We start from the raw sequence: 27,848 nt of genomic DNA, 5'->3' as shown, positions 1-27,848 counted from the left end.
ATAACACGAGGAATCCAGACAGGCCCAGACGGACACCCCCATGATAAAATAGAACTTAGACTTCACCATATCACATTTACCCCCAAATCAGCTCGAATGCAATCAGCAATCAGCTGAAATGGCAGGCGAGAGCACGAACTGCCTGCATTGCCCGATAAGAACTAGCAACAAACATCCCACAGTCCCAGACACACTCGACTTCTGCTGACGTCTGCAAATCTGGATACGAAAATCCTTATCAGCTCAATGTATGCATCATCGGAAATTGGGAGAGTCGGGGCGGAAAGTGCTTGCAAGAAATTTTCCATTATCTGTCTCTTTGAAGGTTAAAAGGCTGAGGGTCAAGGTACGCACTCCTGGGGAGTATAAAGCTGTCTCAGACTTGGAGATGATCAGTAGTTGTGGTGACAACCTCCCGCCACCATGACCTCCTCGGCTCTTCTCGTTCTTGCCGTTGTGGCGACGGCTTCAGCTGGTAATTATTCTCTGTTGTTTTAGGTTTACAATTATGTTTTGACTTATATGAAGTCTTTAGGGATTTACAGGCTGAATATAGACATTAAAGTTACAGTTGCACTTTGATTTCAGAGCTCTTGTAAGTAGAGAAACCTGAACATGATTTTTATAAATATGGATGTAACACAACGAGATTTCTTTTTAACTCTTTAGACAGGAACGATGCCTGCTTAAAAGACATGTACTCTGATTATATAATTTTAGGACGTACATACCTGTCATTATTACACTATTATGACCTTCTATGCTATTTGAAGCACGAACTATTATTTTGAATCAAAAGTATCAACTCCTGGTTAATTATCTGTCTGTCTTAAAAAGCCCTTTAAGAAATTCCATCCATTAAACGTCATTATTCATGGATGTTTAAAAGTGTCGTCGTCTCTTTTCTCCAGCTCCTTGGCCATCAGGAACTAACTTATGCTCAAAGGAATGCCCAGTTGCCGGATCGCCCAAACTCTTCTATGCCCCCGAAAAGACATATGTGTACTCATACACTGGCAAGTCCCATATCCACCTGAGGGATGTCGAAGGGGCCAATGCAGAAATGGAATGGAACTCTCAGGTCGAGCTTTCGTGGCTCTCACCCTGTGATATGGCCATCACCATGAAGAATCCTTCCGTTGGAGGTGGTTCAGGTAGAGTAGTTGATGACTTGTCATGAAACTGAATTCATATTTTGAGTTGAAGTCTTGGGACACTGAAATATAGGGAGAACTCGGCTCTTGTGGTTTGAGGTCAGTGAATGCTACTTTCTACTTTCAGGGTCTGCTGAAGCCAGGTTCCTCGAGAGGTACCCCCTAGTGGTGTCTATCATTGATGGAAGGGTGAAAGCAGCCTGTAGCCATCCTGATGATGACACTTGGTCTATCAACTTGAAAAAGGGCATTGCATCTGCTTTCCAGAACACCTTACCCTCCAACTCCACCATCAACTCAGGCCTCAACTTCACAGAGGTAAGTCTCCTGATATTGAAAGTAATACATTTAAAAATGTTAAATAATTAATTCTAGTAAAAAATATCCTATGTAATTGAACAGATTTTATTACTTTATGGAGTATGAAAGAAAGTAACTAACTTATATGAACAATATACTCTACAAATCAAAACCTTTTAATCTTTATTTTTTATACATTTAAACAGACTGATATAATCGGTAACTGCTCAACAATGTATGAAGTGCAACATGAGGGAGAGAAGGTTGTTGTGACCAAGTTGAAAAACCATCGCTTCTGCCAAGATCTTTATGTTAACCGAGCTGAGACACCAAAAGCTTGGGTGAAGGCTCCTTTGCCTTTGGAAGAATCCTATTCTGAATGCAAACAGGAAATTACAAATGGTATTTACACCAGCATTACTTGTAAAGACAAGAATATCATCAAGCCAGCCTATGGTTCTTACAAGTATGTCGAAGCCCACCAAGAATCAGTTCTACGATTCCAGTCAGAAACAGACCAGATTCCTCCTTCAGTTTCTCAGCTGCCTAGCCACTTTATCAGGAAGACTCTTCGTTATGATCAGCACACACTAAAGAAGGATCCATCAATGGTGGCCAAACCAGATGAAGTGCTCAAACAAGTATGCGTAAAAGGTAAAGCACGGAGTCCACGAACATGCAGCATCTCATTTTGCCAAAGCATTACATTTCTTGCGCCGTGTACCCGAAGAGGCAATACCACAAACTCTTGAGAAGATCCGTGGTGGCCAAATCTGTGAACAACGTCAAAAGATGGAAAGCTTGTTCTTAGATGGACTAGCTTTTGTTTACGAATCTGGAGCAGTCAAGGTTATGGTGGAAGAGTTGATTTCTGGTAAAGCTACTGGAGGTCGAGCTGCTTTTATGCTGCTTCCATGTACTTCATGCCCCGACCATGCATTCACTCCATTGAAGCCTTGAAGCCTCTCTTTGAAAATTTCCAGCGTTTCCCAAGGACCACTTTAGCTGGCGCCACCATGGTCCATACTTACTGCAGACAAAAACCTAAATGCCAAGAAAAGCTCCTGTCAGACAGTTAGCTGAGACTCTAAGCAGCAAAGTAGGACAAATGTGCACTGCCTCACCAGATGAAGAAACAAGAGAGCACGCTCTTGCTCTACTGAAGTCCCTTGGCAATATGGGAGTGATGAATTCTGAAATAGCCAGACCAATCTTGCAGTGCATAGAAAATCCAGAAGCTGACAAAGGCATCCGCAAGGCAGCCACCCAGGCCTTCAGGAACGTTCACTGTCATCAGGAGGTAAGTCCCAGATATCTCAGGTTATCTTTTATTTTAATTATGCTCACATTTTAATACAATTCCTATAAAAATTCATGAAGGGTATAAGCATTGTTAAAATGATAGATTTGTAGCTTATAATGCTCTGATTTTACAGATCCACCCAATAATGAAGCAGCTCATTAACGTTGCTCTCGACCACAGAAAGAAAACTGAAGTTCGTATTGATCATATCTTGCAGCAATTAAATGTGCTAAATATGAAGATCTGCACAAGATTACTGAAAAAATAGCAATAGAAGAAAATACTCAAGGTAAGATGGATGTTATTTCTGAGTTAAAATATGATACTATTGATGAAACTTCCCGGACTTTTCTGTATCAACTCTTGTAAAAAAATGCACCCTTTTAATTAATCTAAATTTAACATTTATTTTTACAGTGAGAAGTTTCATCTTAAGCCATCTCCACAATATCAAGGAATCAACTGTCCTTACAAGGCAAATCTCAAATCTAGGCTTGAAACTATAGTCCTACCCTCTAACTTCACCAAAGACTGGCGAAAGCATTCTCGCAATATCGACATGTCGTATTTCATGCGCCAACCTTTGGTGTAGGTGCCGAGTCGAGTCTAATGTCATTTATGCTCCAGGATCTTATGTTCCTCGCTCGGTTAACCTTAATCTCACAGCTGCCCTTGGTGCAACACCCTTCAATATCGGAGAGATTGGAGCACGTTTTGAAGGACTGAGACAGTTGTAGAAGAACTTTTCGGGCCAAACAGTTATTTCAAGAGGACTCCAGCAAGACAGATCTGGGAAGATCTCAAAGAGACACTTAGCAAGGTCACTGAACGTTTAGAAGGCTCCTTCAGGCAGAGGAGGTCATTGATTTGTCCCAAATCTCTCATCTCTTTGACAAACTATACGGTAACAGGCATATACAGAAAGCAGATCTCTATGCACGAATCAATAATCAAGAATTGGCCTTTGATCTTGGGAAGGAAATATGAAAAATATCAAAATTGACGAACTCATTAATAGCCTATTTGATAAGTTTGACAACATGATCAACAGAGCAGCAACTTCCAACATCGATACAATACGAACAGCTCAGTTTTACCTGGACTATCATTTGCCTACAATGCAAGGATTACCTATCAAGATGAAATTGGAGGAACAGCAGTGGCTGGAATTAAGGTGGAAACTCAGGTCAGAGGACTCATGTCTGGAACTCCTGGTGTTGTCAAATTCTTGCCAAGTTTATCAACTCAGATAGATGCATTTATAGGCTATGACTGTCACATTGTTCGTGCTGGAATTAAGATGAAGAATCACATTGCAACAAACTATGGAGCAAGCATTAATGCTAAATACACACCTGGTGAAGGTTTTGAAGTAGAATTAGAATTGCCAGAGAAAATGGAGTTGGTGAAGGCACAGAGTGAAACTTACCTTATGAAGAGAGTCAAGGGTCAGCAGGAGACCAAAGTTCATCCTTCCTCTGTACAAAGCACACGATTCCAGACTCAGTCTTGTGTAACGAAATGGAACCAGTCCTCGGACTCAAACTCTGCTATGACGTCAACATGCCAAACATTTTCCGCAGTCAAGGTCTTCCACTTGGTCCACCTGCCATTGTCAAGGTAGTCTTAGAGAAGGCAGATTCAGGAATGAGAGGACTCCGTGTAAAGGGTAGAGAAGAGCATGCTGGAGGAAAGAAGGTGATTAAAGTCGAGCTAGAAGCTCCAGGATCCTCCTCACCAAAGAAAGCTACTGCCATCATTACCTCTGCCAATGAAGGAGAAGAAAAGAAAATATCTGCAACACTCGAATCTGAACGTTTAGGAGGAATCAGCATCCATATGATCAGAAAGTGGACTCAGTCAGAAAAACAAGTCCAGATGATTGCCTATTTCAGTGAAAGCAGACAGTACAATCCTAGCACAGAAGGGTATTGAAGCTAAGTTCTTGTGGAATGGTGAGGGAGAAGAGGTCAAAGTGGATGTGGCATTGCAGACATTAGCTGCCATCAGAGAGTGGGCACAATTTAACTTTGAAGGTATGTATATCATATGATTTTTATTGTTATTTGATATTGTAAAGCACAATTTTAAGATTTTTTCACAGTGGGATAACTTTGTGTAATAGGAGTATTGATTTTTTTGTTTAAAAACTTCATAGTTTTCTGTAATACTCTTGACAGTTAGCGGAGATCTGAGGTATCATGAATGGTGCAGAATACCTCTTCCACAAAGACTGCGCAAATTCGAAACTAACGTAGCATTGAGAAATTGGCACATCGTTTCTTTCATGAGAAAGGAAGGCGAGTCCCAGTACAGGTCAGCTATTAAGCTTGGTCAGCGAGGAAATGAAAAGGTTGATATAATTGGCAACCATGTCATGGAAGGAGGTTCATACAGAGATATGACCTTGAAATCTAATATTGAAGGTAAATATTTTAATTAAAGCTTTTGGGTCTGTTGCTGTAAGTTTGTCTTGATCAATGGTTATCTGGAGTTGTGTTATATAACCACCAGTAGCATCTGCATAATGTTACTATTTGGTATAAATGAAAAGTCTGTAAGAAATGTGTTTTTTGTGGCAAAGTAGTTATTGAGTTGTAATATATATTTTTTCAGCTAAAATCGGAAATGCCAGGTACAGGAAAAACGTCATTTTATACAACCAAGAAAGTAAAATGGGAGTTGAATGTCAAGTGGTTTCTCAAGAAGGTGGAAAGGTTATTGAATTAGAGATGATATTAAATCGGTCAGGAGAAACATCTCAAGTCAAATTTTTGGTACGTAGAGTCTAACTTTCTATTTACAGAATTAAAATGAAGAGACTAATATTTGTATTGAGGTAATAAATAAGGAAGGTTAATGTTTTTTAACGTAATTAATTCCACTTTCCACAGCTTGATATTCCCGAACGTATGAAGAAAGTCCTGATCGAAGCTTCCGCAGCAGGCCAAAGGAAGCTCAGTATCAAGTCAGAGCAATGGCTAAACATGGAGAAAGTCCTATTTTCCATGTAGAAGGACCAGTCACAGCCATGATCTCATCTAAAAACACTCACCTTAAGACCGAACTGAGAACTGTTTTACTTCGCAGCCAACCCTACACAGTCACAACCTCACTTGTAATGATGCATGGCAGACAAGCCTTTGTCTTTGAACTAAAAGACAGAGAAGAACACCTCATTTCAGTGCAGTGGAATATGGCGACTCGAGGTGGACAGGAAACCAATCTGGACTTTAAAATACTCATTCCATCCATGATAGAAAAGACAATGAATGTCATTGTCAGTGAGAAAATCCTTCACTTGACTTTCAACCAGCTGATAGGACCAAAGAGTTCTTCCCCACTAAGAAGAAAAGGTTTCTTGGATGTTGATTTCGAAGGCAAGAGAGCAAACGTCGAATTTGCTTGGGACGCTGATCGTAACCCAAATAAGAAAATCAAGGCTGAAGTCAAAATGGTTAATCCACTATCAACTCTACGAGACTGTGTCATCCAGTGAGTTACTTTCAAAGTTTTGCTGGGAAAATATATTTTCAGCACCAATAACATTCCTGTTAATCTTATTCATGTAATGATAGTGAGATAATGCAATCTTGTACCTATTTTAGTTTACTGATGCCAAAACATTCTTTTTTTACAGGGGCAACTGGGCCTACTTAGAGAGACAACATCAATTCAAGGCTGAACTGAAACTCCATGACATCCGCACTTGGTTTGTTGGAAGGAATAGCTTGATGCTGGAGGTAACAAACCCCAGCCAACAAATGTACAAAATGAATGCTATCTTAACAGTAGAGAAAGAGGCATCAGGACCAAAAGTAGGGGCAGACGTAACCTTCAGGACACCTGAAAACAGAGAGTATAAGTTGAATACAGAAAGTGCTCTTGAATGTCGTGAAGGACTACAGAACTTGAGGCTGACGACCAAAGCAGATCTTGTTGGGCCTGAAGGTCGACAATCTAGAGTAAACTTAGAAGCCATGCATCGCAGGACACCCAGCCAAAGGGAAGCTGAGTTACAGGTAAAAGGTTATTTCTGTTTTATATAAGAACATAACAGACAAAACAATCATATTCATAGTGGAACAGCTGTTCTTATTCCCTGACCCCAAGTATGTGGAAAGAGGAGTATTCATGGTTACCCTCCTTTACATAATTCCTTACAATTAAAGGAATCATTTCTTTTAAACAATTATATTAAGCAAACAATCAACATTCACTGGAGGTTAAAAACATTTCTCTTCTGAGAAGTACCTAAAATATCATCAACATTTATATGTTTTTACTAATATATGAGATTTATTTAGACAGTACCCCACTGGCCCTTTTCATGGATATTTCTTGCAAAATTATAAATATCTCTAATAAAAACCAATACTCTCATGAAATTACTGATCTGAAAGGGAATACAACATTAATACTTTACAGATTGAAGTGACCTGCCCATCACTCCAACAACCTATAAAGACCAAGCTTCAGCTGAATAATCAACAGGGTGAATACACTACCAAGTGGGTCATTGAAATTGGTTCTCCTGTCAATGGTGCAATGTACAAACTAAAACTGTCTCCTGAGCATGGAGTACAAGGGTTCGAAGTGGAACTTAACCTAGAAGAAGTACTTAAGCTCCTGAATGCAATAGATCATCTCATATCTTCTAGCTCATCATCCATGGTTGATAGCCCTCGGCGTTCTGCTCTTTATCGTGCCCACTACAAACATCATGACCATCATTCTTATTCCCTGTTGCTGATGTCACCCTCTCGTACAATGGAAGGAGGATGTGGATGCAATACTTGCACAGGCCCAAGTTGTGCTGATTGCCACTGCAGCTTCATTCCTCACAAGGGTTTCAGTGATTCCAAATATGAAATAGCTATCCGCAAATCTCACTCTGACTGGAGTGGAGAATCCAGATATGAAGGTCGAGTCAGTCATCCAGGACTAGAGAGGGACCGTCGAATTGATATTCAGCTCAGAAGAGAGGAACAGAAGGTCACAGGAACTGTTGAGCTCGATATTTTCCTCAGACCAGAAGATAAGATCACTGGAAGGTTAGAATCACTCATTTATGCTCGAAACACTGTCATCGTGGAAGCAAAACTTGAAGGAAAGGTGAGTTGTACAAAATCCATAATTATTGATATTCTGTTTATATGAAAATACACTTTTTAAAAGATCTGTCACTATTGATATTCAAAATCTATTTATTTTGTAGGTACTGAAGGATCACCCCAAAGTCGTTGTACGTGGAGCCTATGGTCAAAGCAATGTTGGATTTGATATTAAATTCCACAAGACTCACTCTTCTCCTACAACCTTCAGGATGTCAGGAAGATATGATAAGAGGTCTGGCAGAAATGCTGCTGCTTCTTTCATCATAGAGAATGAAAATCAAAAGGCCATAGACATTTCTGTAGCACTTCATCCTCATCAGAGCTCTTTGTGTTATGGAGTACGAGCTGAAGCCAAGGCTAAGTCATCCCTCATTGGAACTTACGACATCTATTCTGAGCTTTGCAAGCCAGGATTTGTTTCACTGACCACAAAGAAGCATGGAAGTGACAGGATGTACATAACTAAGCTCGGTATGCAAGGAATGAAGAACGTCGAGGCCAGTATTTTGGAAGCCAACCCACGAACCATGGAGAAAAGACCACTTGGCATGGCTCGCATGGTGCTGACTTCTCCCACAATGATGAAGCTGGAAACTAAGTATGAAGGTGATAAACTACGTGAAATCAAGGTTAGTATAATGATATATATAAATTTGCTATTTTCTGAAGTATGAAAAATTGTATCGAGTGCCAGAGAAACATAATGAACTGTCTTTTTCAGAGTACTGTTGGTGATATGTTGGAGAGGCTCATGTCTTCTGCAGGCAACTGGATGGATTCTATGAGCAGTGAAGTTTTACAAGAGGGATCTGGTTCACCATCTGGCCACATGTCTTCAGTATGGCAGGAAATTAAAAACGAAGCTTCGAGAATCTATTCTGACTTGGAAAACGATTTAGTCATTCCTAAATATGACAGGCTCAGGGAATGGGCTCGTGGTGGCCTTCTGTCTAACGTTGCTGAGGGATGTTCAAAGGTTTGGTCTCATTATGCTCACGTCCAGAACAGTTTATCTTCATCTGTATCCAACATGATAAGAACTATTCGAGAGGAATTCCTGGATTAACTCTGAGTAGTCACTGAAGGCAAGTCATTTATGGAAAAAACTTCTAATCAGTTTTGGCAGGTTTCAAATCTAAGTTTAAATGAAGTATAGTTTCATCAAAACCACTTCTTTCACACAGTGGAATATCTGAAGTAATTTTCCTTTATTTCTTCATATAAGTGAATCTGATTAATGGTGAGAATGGGAATGCAAAGTCAATGCGTATAAACTTACAAAGATCATGAAATAAGTTAGCATGATGGATGCAGTTAAATCTGGATGAACTAGTAAGGAGCTATCGATATATACTGAATCAATATTCTTTGCAGTTGTAATGGGAACTGCTCGTGGCCTGCAAACTGGTGAAATGCCAGAGGTGTTCCGTCGATGGTGGAACGAGTTCCTGGAGAGTTCTTTCTGTAGGGCTATAGAATCTGACTTTGATTCACTCTGGAATGAGTACCAAGAGGAGTACCAGGGATTGCAGCAGATCTGGAGGAAAGTCAAGAACACACTCACAAAGGACGTTAACAGGCAGAGACGTAATCTTATGCACTACAAGAAACCCAGGCACCTTGTTAACTGGATTGTCAGCGACATGAACATTGTAAGGACGTTTTCGCTTTCCAAAATACTTAAGGTGGTACATTTTAATGCAAATGTTAATACTGAAATTACAAGGTGGAAAAGGCTAACTCTATTTGAGGTAATACTATTAAAACTTACTTCTTTCTTTTTCCTAGGAACGAATGGTTTTCAGGGGAGTAGATAAGGTGATCAAGAATGTTGTGCAGAAAGCTCTCATCGTACCTGTTCAGATTGATGGTAGCCACTTCCAGCTTCAGTTGCCTATTCGTCGACCAGTGCAGTCACTTCCTCAAGCTTTGTCTTATGTATCACTGAATCCAACTCCAGTTGTTGATCGTGCATTATGGTGGTTTGAAGCTCTTATGCCCACTCCAGTTGATAACATTGTATGGGCTTATTATAAATTCCTTCCTCGTCATGCACGTTATCTTCTGCCACCTTACAATCACACAGCCATGGTTGTTGATGGATCAGAGATCCTTACATTTGATGGAGTTGTCCTGCGAGTACCTCATTCTCCCTGCAAAGTCTTGCTTGCACAGTACAAGACTCACTCCTTGATTATGCAAAATCAGCAGCCCGGCCATTTGCCACACTTCATTTTGAAGGCTGCTGGAGCTACAGTGGAGGTCAAGCCGGAATTCGTGGTTACTGTCAATGGAAATCCAGTAAGTGGGCCTAGGGAAGTGCAAGGTGAAGTCGTGATCTTCAAAGAAAATGAGAAGATCAAGGTCAGGACTCCATTCATAACACTCCGTGTCTACAGAGACAGCTGCACTGCATCAGTCGAGGTCTCTGGCTGGACGTTTGGTAAAATAGCCGGTCTTTTGGGCGCCTACGATGGGGAAAAGGCAACTGACAGGATGACGCCTCAGGGTACAAGGGCATCTAACTTGCAAGAGCTCGTCAAGTCCTGGCAGGAGAATCCCCAGTGCGAGACCCCTCGCGTTGCTCCCGTAAGCCCCATGCAGGTTCCAGTGGTCCATATGCTGCACTGCCAAACCCTCTTCGGAGTTCGATCTCGCTGCAACCCAGTCGTCCATCCTGGGCCATTCAGGAAGATGTGCTTCGCAAGCAGGAACGCATGTCACGTGGCGAAGGCCTATCGTGCCATGTGCGAGACGAAGGGTGTTAAGGAGACCTTCCCTCTGGGATGCTGATGACCAAACTTTTCCACAGAACTCGTCGTGTAAATGACCAGCCGACTCGAAGCCAAGTGACCTCATTTTTTAACTTATAAGGAATGCAACGAAAATGTCCACAAATTAATGGATTTCTTAAACGATAATAAATATGATCAGCATGACAAAAAACATAATCTTTTTGTACCCTAATTTTCCTATTGGTTTCTAGTTTTTGTATCACATATATATATTACATTCGATTCTCTTTACCCAAAAGAGACAGTTATTCTGAGCATTTTATACTTTGGCTGATTCATCTTTTAGTTAGATAAAGCAATCTAACCCTAAGCACTATGTGGCATCACCCACTTTTCGTGACCAGTAATTTACTGCCTACACAAGGAGAGAGGAGGCCATCGCCTTTGTCAATTTTCAATTTTCTCCTGGCCCTCTCACCCTTCCACGGAAAGAAAAAGATATATAGCTAGAATTTGTCAAATTTATCAGAAAAATATCACTTGCACTCAACTATAATGAACGCATACACACACACACACTATATACAGTATATATATTATACATGCAAGACCAGCACACTCCTTATCTATAGCAATTCCTAGCGAACTGCTCTAGATATACGTATGTGGCATCTATTTTTTTTTTTAGAAAACATCTTTGTAATTTGCTCTAATTAGAGAAAACAAAAGCTCCAGATAATAGACGCCACATGTGCATCATCATTCTTTATGTCTGAGACATTTCTCCAGTAATTCCTTTCCCTTCAAAATGTCTTCAATTGCAATATACAGAAGGGCAGACTCTACCGGCTATCTTTCCATTTCTTATTATTTTTTTTTATAAAGAGAAGGTCTTGTTTCTGAAGTTCCTAAATTATAAGAAGTACATTGACCCTTATAGTATATGCATTCTCTAAGTTACCATAATCTTGATAAGATCACCCTTAAACGAGTAAAACTTTTACCTGCTACTTTCAATCAAGGGGGTACTTCCATATCTGTTGCAATATTGTTTTGCAGAGTTGCACAGACTGAAAGTCAATAATATCCTGAGGCTAGATTCCAGTTCTCAGCAGAGGTTACCCACTTCATTAATCTCCAAAAGTAATCTATTATCTGAAAGCTTTATTCCGTCAAGTCTAAGGGGTTCATTATCAGATATTTCCTTGATTGCTCTCTTAAGGTCAGTTAAAGTGAACATGATGTCTGGTTCAGCTGCCATTTTGATTAATGAGCCAAGTCTTTTATCTCAGTTTCAGAAACTGTACCCTGTTGTGTATGGTACAGTTACTGTATCCAACAAACTATTTGCTGCTATTATCCATGAATAAGGTTTCCTTTGAACCTAACAAAGGGTAAAAACGTTTTTTCTTTTGAACTGATATTTTTATGATCTTCAGCCATCCAATCACTAGGCTGCTATTGAGTATGCATCTCAGTCTCTATTGACTGAAGACCAGCCAAGAGTACGCTCTAGAGCAATCCAAAACAAAGCAATGAGAAGCATCACTGAAGCATCAATATGAACCAGGTTTTGTTCCCGCAAAGCATAGACGAAGTTTACCAGATGTTGTCCATTGTAACCAATTGGTTCTTAACCACGTAAAATAAGTCTAATCCTTCGTGCCAGCCCTAGGATAGCTGTTAATAAGCTCAGTGGTCTGGTATACTTAACTTTAACTGGTCCATTGGACTTGCCTATGGTACGCGTAGTCATCTTATGAGGTCATATGAATGATAAACAGAGAGGCTACATGAACCTACTGGAAGAGCTGGATTACAAAAAAGGTTATGGATGAATTTTAACGACAATTTTAGACAATGTGTACCTCGTGACTGACAACATACAGTGATCACAATCTGGGAGAGACCTGGATAGATGATATGTGTGGGGGATGGGGGATAGGAGATCGAATAGCACAGTCTTGGCGGAGGTTTGCTCTTTCCAACATAGCGATTCTAAGATGAGTTATCCTTTTTTGACACTAAAGAGAGAGAGAGAGAGAGAGAGAGAGAGAGAGAGAGAGAGAGAGAGAGAAAAGGCGAATCTTAGATTCTTTAGTTGCTGTAGCTTAATACGATTTCTTAATGCGAAGAGTCATGAGGAACCTTTCACCTATAATTTTCCGAGTTTAACGGAGGGTTATGATTCTTCCAACGTAGTTATAACAGTTATAACATCACAACTCTTCAGGGATATCTACACTCAGTGCTGGATTTCGACGGACAACTGCGTCACTAAGGAATTTCCTTCCGTAATGTGTCTTCCACGCCACAAAAGGAAAACAGCTTGAGTATGATACAAATTTGACATCTATTTTTTGTCTTCCGTATTTCTTTAACCTTTTGTTTTTATAGATAGTTTCTTACGTATAGTATTCGTAACAGGAACGAAAATGACGTATTTGAAAGCCCGGAGGAAAATCTATTATTATTATTATTATTATTATTATTATTATTATTATTATTATTATTATTATTATTATTATTATTCAGTAGATGGAAGCTATGCATATGGAAGAAGCCCACGAAAGGGGCCATTGACTTGAAAGTCAAGCTTCCAAAGAATATTATGGAGGTGTTCATTAGGAAGAAGCAAGAGGAAGTAAGAGGCAGTAATGAGGAAGAGTTCACACCATCTACAAGGTCAGGAAAATATACCTGAAACTCCCAAAGGTCATATTCTTCAGGAAACATTATTAATAATGGAATACATAATGCATGAATGCTAAAAATATATAATGTATCATATGGATAAAATCTAGTCTCTTGCGTTAGGGCTAACACTGGTTCTTGACACGAACTGCGAAAACTGTGAAACCGTTCAATTATTTTACCTCAGAATCTAAGGTGTAGCTGGGTGGTTCTGAACCAGGGGGTAATTCCCTCCTTGGGGGGGGGGGGGTTTGGGAGATTTCAGAGTTTCAAAAGGGCGGTGGGGAGGGGGATTGTAACCACATTTATTCAAGTTTTAATATACATCAGCATATTCAATCTCTAAGAAATGTGTAAAACTACACTATAAAATGAATCTGTGTATCTAAAGGTTATGTAATATATACTAATATGGGAGAAAAGAAGGATTTTTAGTATTATGTATATGCATACTATTTGGAAAGCACCTTTTGAAGCAGACAATTTTGGAAAGGGGGGGGCGGGGGATGACATTCTGACATATGGTGAAAGGGTGCATAAACCAAAAAAGGTCGAGAACCACTTCTAGCTTTTAACAAGTAACAGAGAGTAACCCGAAGGCCTGTTTAGGAAGGACTTATAATCAGTCCCAAATGCCTGTTTTGGAAGGACTTATAATCAGTCCCAAATGCCTGTTTTGGAAGGACTTATAATCAGTCCCAAATGCCTGTTTTGGAAGGACTTATAATCAGTCCCAAAGTCTGCATACATCAGGATCTAAACAGCTTATACTAGTCGAGGCAGTCTGAAGGCCTCTATAAAGAGACCATAATTGACAAACATATAGAACCTGATTCTATATTCTATGTACTGCCTTCTATACAGAGGTACCAGATAGAAGAACAGAGGAGAGGAAGGAACTGGCTTGTTTGATAGAGCAAAGGTGATCATAAAAATGGCAGGAATAAAGAATAAAGAAATATACTCTAAAATGATGCTTAGCCTATGCAAGGAGAGAGAGAGAGAGAGAGAGAGAGAGAGAGAGAGAGAGAGAGAGAGAGAGAGAGAGAGAGAGAAAGTTAGGTATGGTCACTGTCGATGACTCAAGTTAAGTAGAAAAACTGTCGTTTGAATCTTTAGGTAGTTAAATGGGTTTTCTAGGAATTTTGAAATTTTAGACAATCTTTTTCGGTATTACCTTTTAATGGATTAGAAAGGACAAGAATATAAAAGCACAAATACACACACTCATATTAATATACACACACACACATATATATATATATATATATATATATATATATATATATATATATATTATATATATATATATATATATATATATATATATATATATATATATATATATATATATATATATATATATATATATATATATATGTGTGTGTGTGTGTGTGTGTGTGTGTGTGTGTGCATACATAAACAAAATATTTCATATATACTGTATATATGTATATTTATATATGTATATATACATATATAATAAATGTACTTCAATGTTAGAGCATTCTATACAACTCAAAAGAACCATAAAAATAACTGACATAAAATAATATTTGTGACTGTCTACATCAATGTTAAATCACTGGTTAATGTGAACAGTTGGTAGAAGACATGCGTATTTGTATAGAAAATGCATGAGTGAAAAATATAGATAAGTATATATATATATATATATATATATATATATATATATATAAAATATATATATATATATATATATATATATATATATATATATATATATATATATATATATATATATATATATATATATATATATATATATATATATATATATATATATATATATATATATATATATATATATATATATATATATGATTACTCACGTGTAAATAAATCTAAATGACTCAGAACATTAGCTATAATGAGAAAGACTGAAATTCCAGTTTACAATAACATCAAGAAAAGATTGGCTAGTTTCTTGAATGGTTCAGTCCTTAGCAAATATGGAACGAGATTAGAATTACAATTTGAGCCTTCAGTTAAACCTCTACTACGATCAGTTAGGAGTTATTAGAGGCAGGCATCTTTGAATGAAAAGCAAATAACGCATAGGTAATATAACACGAGGAATCCAGACAGTCCCAGACAGACACCCCCATGATAAAATAGAACTTAGACTTCACCATATCACATTTACCCCCAAATCAGCTCGAATGCAATCAGCAATCAGCTGAAATGGCAGGCGGGGAGCACGAAACGCCTGCATTGCCCGATAAGAAGCACAACAAACATCCCACAGTCCCAGACACACTCGACTTCTGCTGACGTCTGCAAATCTGGATACGAAAATCCTTATCAGCTCAATGTATGCATCATCGGAAACTGGGAGAGTCGGGGGCGGAAAGTGCTTGCAAGAAATTTTCCATTATCTGTCTCTTTGAAGGTTAAAAGGCTGAGGGTCAAAGGTACGCACTCCTGGGGAGTATAAAAGCTGTCTCAGACTTGGAGATGATCAGTAGTTGTGGTGACAACCTCCCGCCACCATGACCTCCTCGGCTCTTCTCGTTCTTGCCGTTGTGGCGACGGCTTCAGCTGGTAATTATTCTCTGTTGTTTTAGGTTTACAATTATGTTTTGACTTATATGAAGTCTTTAGGGATTTACAGGCTGAATATAGACATTAAAGTTACAGTTGCACTTGATTTCAGAGCTCTTGTAAGTAGAGAAACCTAAACATGATTTTATAAATATGGATGTAACACAACGAGATTTCTTTTTAACTCTTTAGACAGGAACGATGCCTGCTTAAAAGACATGTACTCTGATTATATAATTTTAGGACGTACATACCTGTCATTATTACATTATTATGACCTTCTATGCTATTTGAAGCACGAACTATTATTTTGAATCAAAAGTATCAACTCCTGGTTAATTATCTGTCTGTCTTAAAAAGCCCTTTAAGAAATTCCATTCATTAAACCTCATTATTCATGGATGTTTAAGAGTGTCGTCGTCTCTTTTCTCCAGCTCCTTGGCCATCAGGAACTAACTTATGCTCAAAGGAATGCCCAGTTGCCGGATCGCCCAAACTCTTCTACGCCCCCGAAAAGACATATGTGTACTCATACACTGGCAAGTCCCATATCCACCTGAGGGATGTCGAAGGGGCCACTGCAGAAATGGAATGGAACTCTCAGGTCGAGCTTTCGTGGCTCTCACCCTGTGATATGGCCATCACCATGAAGAATCCTTCCATTGGAGGTGGTTCAGGTAGAGTAGTTGGATGACTCGTCATGAAACTGAATTCATATTTTGAGTTGAAGTCTTGGGACACTGAAATATAGGGAGAACTCGGCTCTTGTGGTTTGAGGTCAGTGAATGCTACTTTCTACTTTCAGGGTCTGCTGAAGCCAGGTTCCTCGAGAGGTACCCCCTAGTGGTGTCTATCATTGATGGAAGGGTGAAAGCAGCCTGTAGCCATCCTGATGATGACACTTGGTCTATCAACTTGAAAAAGGCATTGCATCTGCTTTCCAGAACACCTTACCCTCCAACTCCACAATCAACTCAGGCCTCAACTTCACAGAGGTAAGTCTCCTGATATTAAAAGTAATAGGATTTAAAAATGTTAAATAATTAATTCTAGTAACAAAATATCCTATGTAATTGAACAGATTTTATTTCTTTATGGAGTATGAAAGAAAGTAACTAACTTATATGAACAATATACTCTACAAATCAAAACCTTTTAATCATTATTTTTATACATTTAAACAGACTGATATAATCGGTAACTGCTCAACAATGTATGAAGTGCAACATGAGGAGAGAAGGTTGTTGTGACCAAGTTGAAAACCATCGCTTCTGCCAAGATCTTTATGTTAACCGAGCTGAGACACCAAAAGCTTGGGTGAAGGCTCCATTGCCTTTGGAAGAATCCTATTCTGAATGCAAACAGGAAATTACAAATGGTATTTACACCAGCATTACTTGTAAAGACAAGAATATCATCAAGCCAGCCTATGGTTCTTACAAGTATGTCGAAGCCACCAAGAATCAGTTCTACGATTCCAGGCAGAAACAGACCAGATTCCTCCTTCAGTTTCTCAGCTGCCTAGCCGCTTTATCAGGAAGACTCTTCGTTATGATCAGCACACACTAAAGAAGGATCCATCAATGGTGGCCAAACTAGATGAAGTGCTCAAACAAGTATGCGAAAAGGTAAAGCACGGAGTCCACGAACATGCAGCATCTCATTTTGCCAAAGCATTACATTTCTTGCGCCGTGTACCCGAAGAGGCAATACCACAAACTCTTGAGAAGATCCGTGGTGGCCAAATCTGTGAACAACGTCAAAAGATGGAAAGCTTGTTCTTAGATGGATTAGCTTTTGTTTACGAATCTGGAGCAGTCAAAATTATGGTGGAAGAGTTGATTTCTGGAAAAGCTACTGGAGGTCGAGCTGCTCTTTATGCTGCTTCCATGTACTTCATGCCCCCGACCATGCATTCACTCCATTGAAGCCTTGAAGCCTCTCTTTGAAAATTTCCAGCGTTTCCCAGGACCACTCTAGCTGGTGCCACCATGGTCCATACTTACTGCAGACAAAATCCTAAATGCCAAGAAAAAGCTCCTGTCAGACAGTTAGCTGAGACTCTAAGCAGCAAAGTAGGACAAATGTGCACTGCCTCACCAGATGAAGAAACAAGAGAGCACGCTCTTGCTCTACTGAAGTCCCTTGGCAACATGGGAGTGATGAATTTGAAATAGCCAGACCAATCTTGCAGTGCATAGAAAATCCAGAAGCTGACAAAGGCATTCGCAAGGCAGCCACCCAGGCCTTCAGGAACGTTCACTGTCATCAGGAGGTAAGTCCCAGGGATCTCAGGTTATCTTTTATTTTAATTATGCTCACATTTTAATACAATTCCTATAAAAATTCATGAAGGGTATAAGCATTGTTAAAATGATAGATTTGTAGCTTATAATGCTCTGATTTTACAGATCCACCCAATAATGAAGCAGCTCATTAACGTTGCTCTCGACCACAGAAAGAAAACTGAAGTTCGTATTGGATCATATCTTGCAGCAATTAAATGTGCTAAATATGAAGATCTGCACAAGATTACTGAAAAAATAGCAATAGAAGAAAATACTCAAGGTAAGATGGATGTTATTTCTGAGTTAAAATATGATACTATTGATGAAACTTCCCGGACTTTCTGTACTAACTCTTGTAAAAAAAATGCACCCTTTAATTAATCTAAATTTAACATTTATTTTTACAGTGAGAAGTTTCATCTTAAGCCATCTCCACAATATCAAGGAATCAACTGTCCCTTACAAGGCAAATCTCAAATCTAGGCTTGAAACTATAGTCCTACCTCTAACTTCACCAAAGACTGGCGAAAGCATTCTCGCCCAATATCGACATGTCGTACTATGCGCCAACCTTGGTGTAGGGTGCTGGAGTCGAGTCTAATGTCATTTATACTCCAGGATCTTATGTTCCTCGCTCGGTTAACCTTAATCTCACAGCTGCCCTTGGTGCAACACCCTTCAATATCGGAGAGATTGAGCACGTTTTGAAGGACTCGAGACAGTTGTAGAAGAACTTTTCGGGCCCACAGTTATTTCAAGAGGACTCCAGCAAGACAGATCTGGGAAGATCTCAAAGAGACACTTAGCAAGGTCACTGAACGTTTTAGAAGGCTCCTTCAGGCAGAGGAGGTCTATTGATTTGTCCCAAATCTCTCATCTCTTTGACAAACTATATGGTAACAGGCATATACAGAAAGCAGATCTCTATGCACGAATCAATAATCAAGAATTGGCCTTTGGATCTTGGGAAGGAAATATGAAAAATATCAAAATTGACGAACTCATTAATAGCCTATTTGATAAGTTTGACAACATGATCAACAGAGCAGCAACTTCCAACATCGATACAGTACGAACAGCTCAGTTTTACCTGGACTATCATTTGCCTACAATGCAAGGATTACCTATCAAGATGAAATTGGAGGGAACAGCAGTGGCTGGAATTAAGGTGGAAACTCAGGTCAGAGGACTCATGTCTGGAACTCCTGGTGTTGTCAAATTCTTGCCAAGTTTATCAACTCAGATAGATGCATTTATAGGCTATGACTGTCACATTGTTCGTGCTGGAATTAAGATGAAGAATCACATTGCAACAAACTATGGAGCAAGCATTAATGCTAAATACACACCTGGTGAAGGTTTTGAAGTAGAATTAGAATTGCCAGAGAAAATGGAGTTGGTGAAGGCACAGAGTGAAACTTACCTTATGAAGAGAGTCAAGGGTCAGCAGGAGACCAAAGTTCATCCTTCCTCTGTACAAAGCACACGATTCCAGACTCAGTCTTGTGTAACGAAATGGAACCAGTCCTCGGACTCAAACTCTGCTATGACGTCAACATGCCAAACATTTTCCGCAGTCAAGGTCTTCCACTTGGTCCACCTGCCATTGTCAAGGTAGTCTTAGAGAAGGCAGATTCAGGAATGAGAGGACTCCGTGTAAAGGGTAGAGAAGAGCATGCTGGAGGAAAGAAGGTGATTAAAGTCGAGCTAGAAGCTCCAGGATCCTCCTCACCAAAGAAAGCTACTGCCATCATTACCTCTGCCAATGAAGGAGAAGAAAGAAAATATCTGCAACACTCGAATCTGAACGTTTAGGAGGAATCAGCATCCATATGATCAGAAAGTGGACTCAGTCAGAAAAACAAGTCCAGATGATTGCCTATTTCCAGTGAAAGCAGACAGTACAATCCTAGCACGAAGGGTATTGAAGCTAAGTTCTTGTGGAATGGTGAGGGAGAAGAGGTCAAAGTGGATGTGGCATTGCAGACATTAGCTGCCATCAGAGAGTGGGCACAATTTAACTTTGAAGGTATGTATATCATATGATTTTTATTATTATTTGATATTGTAAAGCACAATTTTAAGATTTTTTCACAGTGGGATAACTTTTGTGTAATAGGAGTATTGATTTTTTTTTGTTTAAAAACTTCATAGTTTTCTGTAATACTCTTGACAGTTAGCGGAGATCTGAGGTATCATGAATGGTGCAGAATACCTCTTCCACAAAGACTGCGCAAATTCGAAACTAACGTAGCACTGAGAAATTGGCACATCGTTTCTTTCATGAGAAAGGAAGGCGAGTCCCAGTACAGGTCAGCTATTAAGCTTGGTCAGCGAGGAAATGAAAAGGTTGATATAATTGGCAACCATGTCATGGAAGGAGGTTCATACAGAGATATGACCTTGAAATCTAATATTGAAGGTAAATATTTCAATTAAAGTTTTTGGGTCTGTTGCTGTAAGTTTGTCTTGATCAATGGTTATCTGGAGTTGTGTTATATAACCACCAGTAGCATCTGCATAATGTTACTATTTGGTATAAATGAAAAAAAGTAAGAAATGTGTTTTTGTGTAAAGTAGTTATTGAGTTGTAATAAATATTTTTCAGCTAAAATCGGAAATGCCAGGTACAGGAAAACGTCATTTTATACAACCAAGAAAGTAAAATGGGAGTTGAATGTCAAGTGGTTTCTCAAGAAGGTGGAAAGGTTATTGAATTAGAGATGATATTAAATCGGTCAGGAGAAACATCTCAAGTCAAATTTTTGGTACGTAGAGTCTAACTTTCTATTTACAGAATTAAAATGAAGAGACTAATATTTGTATTGAGGTAATAAATAAGGAAGGTTAATGTTTTTTAACGTAATTAATTCCACTTTCCACAGCTTGATATTCCCGAACGTATGAAGAAAGTCCTGATCGAAGCTTCCGCAGCAGGCCAAGGAAGCTCTCAGTATCAAGTCAGAGCAATGGCTAAACATGGAGAAAGTCCTATTTTCCATGTAGAAGGACCAGTCACAGCCATGCTCTCATCTAAAAACACTCACCTTAAGACCGAACTGAGAACTGTTTTACTTCGCAGCCAACCCTACACAGTCACAACCTCACTTGTAATGATGCATGGCAGACAAGCCTTTGTCTTTGAACTAAAAGACAGAGAAGAACACCTCATTTCAGTGCAGTGGAATATGGCGACTCGAGGTGGACAGGAAACCAATCTGGACTTTAAAATACTCATTCCAACCATGATAGAAAAGACAATGAATGTCATTGTCAGTGAGAAAATCCTTCACTTGACTTTCAACCAGCTGATAGGACCAAAGAGTTCTTCCCCACTAAGAAGAAAAGGTTTCTTGGATGTTGATTTCGAAGGCAAGAGAGCAAACGTCGAATTTGCTTGGGACGCTGATCGTAACCCAAATAAGAAAATCAAGGCTGAAGTCAAAATGGTTAATCCACTATCAACCCTACGAGACTGTGTCATCCAGTGAGTTACTTTCAAAGTTTTGCTGGGAAAATATATTTTCAGCACCAATAACATTCCTGTTAATCTTATTCATGTAATGATAGTGAGATCATGCAATCTTGTACCTATTTTAGTTTACTGATGCCGAAACATTTCTTTTTACAGGGGCAACTGGGCCTACTTAGAGAGACAACATCAATTCAAGGCTGAACTGAAACTCCATGACATCCGCAGTTGGTTTGTTGGAAGGAACAGCTTGATGCTGGAGGTAACAAACCCCAGCCAACAAATGTACAAAATGAATGCTATCTTAACAGTAGAGAAAGAGGCATCAGGACCAAAAGTAGGGGCAGACGTAACCTTCAGGACACCTGAAAACAGAGAGTATAAGTTGAATACAGAAAGTGCTCTTGAGTGGCGTGAAGGACTACAGAACTTGAGGCTGACGACCAAAGCAGATCTTGTTGGGCCTGAAGGTCGACAATCTAGAGTAAACTTAGAAGCAATGCATCGCAGGACACCCAGCCAAAGGGAAGCTGAATTACAGGTAAAAGGTTATTTCTGTTTTATATAAGAATATAACAGACAAAACAATCATATTCATAGTGGAACAGCTGTTCTTATTCCCTGACCCCAAGTATGTGGAAAGAGGAGTATTCATGGTTACCCTCCTTTACATAATTTTTACAATTAAAGGAATCATTTCTTTTAAACAATTATATTAAGCAAACAATCAACATTCACTGGAGGTTAAAAACATTTCTCTTCTGAGAAGTACCAAAATATCATCAACATTTATATGTTTTTACTAATAGGAGAGATTTATTTAGACAGTACCCCACTGGCCCTTTTCATGGATATTTCTTGCAAAATTATAAATATCTCTAATAACAAAACCAATACTCTCATGAAATTACTGATCTGAAAGGGAATACAACATTAATATTTTACAGATTGAAGTGACCTGCCCATCACCCAACAACCTATAAAGACCAAGCTTCAGCTGAATAATCAACAGGTGAATACACTACCAAGTGGGTCATTGAAATTGGTTCTCCTGTCAATGGTGCAATGTACAAACTAAAAACTGTCTCCTGAGCATGGAGTACAAGGGTTCGAAGTGGAACTTAACCTAGAAGAAGTACTTAAGCTCATGAAGGCAATAGATCATCTCATATCTTCTAGCTCATCATCCATGGTTGATAGCCCTCGGCGCTCTGCTCTTTATCGTGCCCACTACAAACATCATGACCATCATTCTTATTCCCTGTTGCTGATGTCACCCCTCGTACAATGGAAGGAGGATGTGGATGCAATACTTTGCACAGGCCCAAGTTGTGCTGATTGCCACTGCAGCTTCATTCCTCACAAGGGTTTCAGTGATTCCAAATATGAAATAGCTATCCGCAAATCTCACTCTGACTGGAGTGGAGAATCTAGATATGAAGGTCGAGTCAGTCATCCAGGACTAGAGAGGGACCGTCGAATTGATATTCAACTTAGAAGAGAGGAACAGAAGGTCACAGGAACTGTTGAGCTCGATATTTTCCTCAGACCAGAAGATAAGATCACTGGAAGGTTAGAATCACTCATTTATGCTCGAAACACTGTCATCGTGGAAGCAAAACTTGAAGGAAAGGTGAGTTGTACAAAAATCCATAATTATTGATATTCTGTTTAAATGAAAATACACTTTTTAAAAGATCTGTCACTATTGATATTCAAAATCTATTTATTTTGTAGGTACTGAAGGATCACCCCAAAGTCGTTGTACGTGGAGCCTATGGTCAAAGCAATGTTGGATTTGATATTAAATTCCACAAGACTCACTCTTCTCCTACAACCTTCAGGATGTCAGGAAGATATGATAAGAGGTCTGGCAGAAATGTTGCTTCTTCTTTCATCATGGAGAATGAAAATCAAAAGGCCATAGACATTTCTGTAGCACTTCATCCTCATCAGAGCTCTTTGTGTTATGGAGTACGAGCTGAAGCCAAGGCTAAGTCATCCTCATTGGAACTTACGACATCTATTCTGAGCTTTGCAAGCCAGGATTTGTTTCACTGACCACAAAGAAGCATGGAAGTGACAGGATGTACATAACTAAGCTCGGTATGCAAGGAATGAAGAACGTCGAGGCCAGTATTTTGGAAGCCAACCCACGAACCATGGAGAAAAGACCACTTGGCATGGCCCGCATGGTGCTGACTTCTCCCACAATGATGAAGCTGGAAACTAAGTATGAAGGTGATAAACTACGTGAAATCAAGGTTAGTATAATGATATATATAAATTTGCTATTTTCTGAAGTATGAAAATTGTATCGAGTGCCAGAGAAACATAATGAACTGTCTTTTTCAGAGTACTGTTGGTGATATGTTGGAGAGGCTCATGTCTTCTGCAGGCAACTGGATGGATTCTATGAGCAGTGAAGTTTTTACAAGAGGGATCTGGTTCACCATCTGGCCACATGTCTTCAGTATGGCAGGAAATTAAAAACGAAGCTTCGAGAATCTATTCTGACTTGGAAAACGATTTAGTCATTCCTAAATATGACAGGCTCAGGGAATGGGCTCGTGGTGGCCTTCTGTCTAACGTTGCTGAGGGATGTTCAAAGGTTTGGTCTCATTATGCTCACGTCCAGAACAGTTTATCTTCATCTGTATCCAACATGATAAGAACTATTCGAGAGGAATTCCCTGGATTAACTCGAGTAGTCACTGAAGGCAAGTCATTTATGGAAAAAACTTCTAATCAGTTTTGGCAGGTTTCAAATCTAAGTTTAAATGAAGTATAGTTTCATCAAAACCACTTCTTTCACACAGTGGAATATCTGAAGTAATTTTTCCTTTATTTCTTCATATAAGTGAATCTGATTAATGGTGAGAATGGGAATGCAAAGTCAATGCGTATAAACTTACAAAGATCATGAAATAAGTTAGCATGATGGATGCAGTTAAATCTGGATGAACTAGTAAGGAGCTATCGATATATACTGAATCAATATTCTTTGCAGTTGTAATGGGAACTGCTCGTGGCCTGCAAACTGGTGAAATGCCAGAGGTGTTCCGTCGATGGTGGAACGAGTTCCTGGAGAGTTCTTTCTGTAGGGCTATAGAATCTGACTTTGATTCACTCTGGAATGAGTACCAAGAGGAGTACCAGGGATTGCAGCAGATCTGGAGGAAAGTCAAGAACACACTCACAAAGGACGTTAACAGGCAGAGACGTAATCTTATGCACTACAAGAAACCCAGGCACCTTGTTAACTGGATTGTCAGCGACATGAACATTGTAAGGACGTTTTCGCTTTCCAAAATACTTAAGGTGGTACATTTTAATGCAAATGTTAATACTGAAATTACAAGGTGGAAAAGGCTAACTCTATTTGAGGTAATACTATTAAAACTTACTTCTTTCTTTTTCCTAGGAACGAATGGTTTTCAGGGGAGTAGATAAGGTGATCAAGAATGTTGTGCAGAAAGCTCTCATCGTACCTGTTCAGATTGATGGTAGCCACTTCCAGCTTCAGTTGCCTATTCGTCGACCAGTGCAGTCACTTCCTCAAGCTTTGTCTTATGTATCACTGAATCCAACTCCAGTTGTTGATCGTGCATTATGGTGGTTTGAAGCTCTTATGCCCACTCCAGTTGATAACATTGTATGGGCTTATTATAAATTCCTTCCTCGTCATGCACGTTATCTTCTGCCACCTTACAATCACACACAGCCATGGTTGTTGATGGATCAGAGATCCTTACATTTGATGGAGTTGTCCTGCGAGTACCTCATTCTCCCTGCAAAGTCTTGCTTGCACAGTACAAGACTCACTCCTTGATTATGCAAAATCAGCAGCCCGGCCATTTGCCACTTCATTTTGAAGGCTGCTGGAGCTACAGTGGAGGTCAAGCCGGAATTCGTGGTTACTGTCAATGGAAATCCAATAAGTGGGCCTAGGGAAGTGCAAGGTGAAGTCGTGATCTTCAAAGAAAATGAGAAGATCAAGGTCAGGACTCCATTCATAACACTCCCGTGTCTACAGAGACAGCTGCACTGCATCAGTCGAGGTCTCTGGCTGACGTTTGTAAAATAGCCGGTCTTTTGGGCGCCTACGATGGGGAAAAGGCAACTGACAGGATGACGCCTCAGGGTACAAGGGCAGCTAACTTGCAAGAACTCGTCAAGTCCTGGCAGGAGAATCCTCAGTGCGAAACTCCTCGCGTTGCTCCCGTAAGCCCCATGCAGGTTCCAGTGGTCCATATGCTGCACTGCCAAACCCTCTTTGGAGTTCGATCTCGCTGCAACCCAGTAGTCCGTCCTGAACCTTTCAAGAAGATGTGCTTTGCAAGCGGAAATGCTTGTCATGTTGCGAAGGCCTATCGTGCCATGTGTGAGACCAAGGGTGTTAAGGAGACCTTCCCTCTGGGATGCTAACTGTACACTTTTCCACAGAACTGATCCTGTAAATGATTCACAAGCCGAGCGACTCTTTTCTTAGCTTTTAAGGAATGCATGGAAATAACACAAAAATAATTTTATGCTTAAACTTTAATAAATATGAGCACCATAAACAATGATTTCCTTTATTTCCTAATTTATTTTTAATCATTGTATACATCTTCACTACACTATCATTACTTTTACCAACAACATACTTCCAAGTACTGGGAGACTACACCAACTTTTCATTCTATTTATTGGAAATTGACTTACAAAGAAATGTAAGAAAATGTATGCCATTAGTATTCAATCTTTTTATGGTTCCTTTCTCCATTCTATGAACATTGTCCAAAAAGTCGAACACCTTCCGTTTTAAGGTTCTATTCTTCTATACAGAATTGTCGGCTTGTATTGCTCCCGTCATCTTGCATAATATTGGACACCCTTGGAAGTTAGCGTGTTTCCAGACCTTTGAATCGCTGAAGATTGATTTGATTTATGAAATTTGGGTTGTCAAGCCATGCACTGGGCACTTTTAGCCATTCAGTGCTTATGATAATGAAAAGATGGAGGAGTGGTTAGATAGTATGATTAAGAGAAAAGTGGGAATGGAGATAGAGTAAAAGGCTCAAAAGTGGATGCAGCTAGGGCCTAAGGGACACTTCAAACACCCTTCAGTAATGCTTATGTTGCACCACTTGAGGTGCACTGACAGCAGCTAGGGGACTAAGAGACAATTCAAACACCCTTCTGTAATGCCTATGTTGCACCACTTGAGGTGCACTGACAGCAGCTAGGTGACTAAGAGACAATTCAAACACCCTTCAGTAATACCTATGTTGCACCACGTGAGGTGCACTGACAGCAGCTAGGGGCCTAAGGGACGTTTCAAACACCCTTCAGTAATGCCTGTGTTGCACCACATGAGGTGCACTGACGGCGGAAACCTCCCCACAGGGGAATCGTTGAAACTGATACCACAGGCTTTGTCACAAGAAGAGGACAAGGAACTGTTGTAAACCTGACGACGTCTCCAAGGACGTCTCCCTTCAGAGGGTGAGTGTGTACTTGAAAGTACAAAGACTGAGGTGTCATTTTCTTCAAATTGTGGTGCTCAAGGTATCTGGGGCCCAATTTATTATACTGAAACGTGGCGGCGTTAAGGTAAAACAAACCATCCCTCATATACATCAAAGTCTCGGGCAGATATCCAAGTGACAGAAGAACTACAGAGAAGCTAAAAACAAAAGAACAGGACAGATGAAGAGAAACAGGACTGACAGACAAGAAAAGCAGTAGCAAGACAGCAGTAAACATAAGAAGTCTCTTCACTATCCTCAAGATCATTGAGGCATTACCCACCTCTACAACTGCCAAGGTTCAGAGGAAAAGATTTCATGTACAGTCATCTGAACTCTGTCATAAATCGACTCAGAACTCAAAATGCTAATAAGGCTAAACTTGAAGCCCTAAAGGACCTTGAGAAAACACAGTACTCAAAAAGCAACTCCGGCTTGTACTGCTTGACCACAGGGAGCGAACTACAGTTAGCTATGATTCATCTCTGCCCAGTTTCAGTGCTTGGACGCCCAGCGTCATAGCCAGAATGTTACTGCTATTGGTTAGGGGCTGGCATAGCTCGGTGGATTTTGTCTCTATTGATATATTCATCACGTTCCATATTTTCGTGATTCAGTTATATATATATATATATATATATATATATATATATATATATATATATATATATATATATATATATATATATATACATATATATATATAT

At 39.6% G+C, this 27,848-nt stretch overlaps 2 pseudogenes; both read left to right on the top strand.

Moving 5' to 3' along the window:
• The first annotated feature begins 423 nt into the window (after positions 1-423).
• LOC136839929 (vitellogenin-like) lies at positions 424-10,820 on the top strand (annotated as a pseudogene).
• Positions 10,821-15,816: 4,996 nt separating this feature from the next.
• LOC136839977 (vitellogenin-like) lies at positions 15,817-26,131 on the top strand (annotated as a pseudogene).
• Positions 26,132-27,848: the final 1,717 nt, after the last annotated feature.

Source organism: Macrobrachium rosenbergii, chromosome 7 (assembly GCF_040412425.1).
Source record: "Macrobrachium rosenbergii isolate ZJJX-2024 chromosome 7, ASM4041242v1, whole genome shotgun sequence".
NCBI classification, from domain to species: domain Eukaryota; kingdom Metazoa; phylum Arthropoda; class Malacostraca; order Decapoda; family Palaemonidae; genus Macrobrachium; species Macrobrachium rosenbergii.
This window is presented reverse-complemented; position numbering and strand designations above follow the sequence as displayed.